Source organism: Penaeus monodon, chromosome 25 (assembly GCF_015228065.2).
Source record: "Penaeus monodon isolate SGIC_2016 chromosome 25, NSTDA_Pmon_1, whole genome shotgun sequence".
Lineage (NCBI taxonomy): Eukaryota > Metazoa > Arthropoda > Malacostraca > Decapoda > Penaeidae > Penaeus > Penaeus monodon.
In genome coordinates this window covers 8,619,387-8,619,844 of record NC_051410.1, presented here as the reverse complement: position 1 = coordinate 8,619,844, position 458 = coordinate 8,619,387, and positions in this window count along the sequence as shown.

Genomic DNA, 458 nt, shown 5'->3' with positions numbered 1-458 from the left:
AGAGAAACAGACCCACTCAGCGAGCGTAATTTATTAGAGGAGTGATAGGTGTTAAGGAGAAATTTATCGCCTCCGCTGCGATCGCCGGGCGAGAAGAGGCAAGTTCCCGAGAGGAATGGCGAGTTACTTCGCTCGATGGCGGTGATGATTACGAACTTTGGGGATGAGTTATGATTAAGAAAAAAGAAGAGAAAGAGAAAAAAAAGGGATGAAAAGAAGGAAAAGGATGATTGATTTTAAGTGGCCGGACCGTGATGGAGGGAGGGTGCTGTCACGCCTCTTGCCGCCGGGGGGGGGGGGGATAAGGGGGATGTGGGAGTTGTCTTAAGTGCGAAATAAAGTTATTATTACTTACATCGGCTTTTCCTTGTTGCAGAAAAGAGCAACTCTAACACAGGGAAAATAATCACTTATTAAACTTATTAAGATAGTTTTAAATTAGAAAATACAAAAATGCG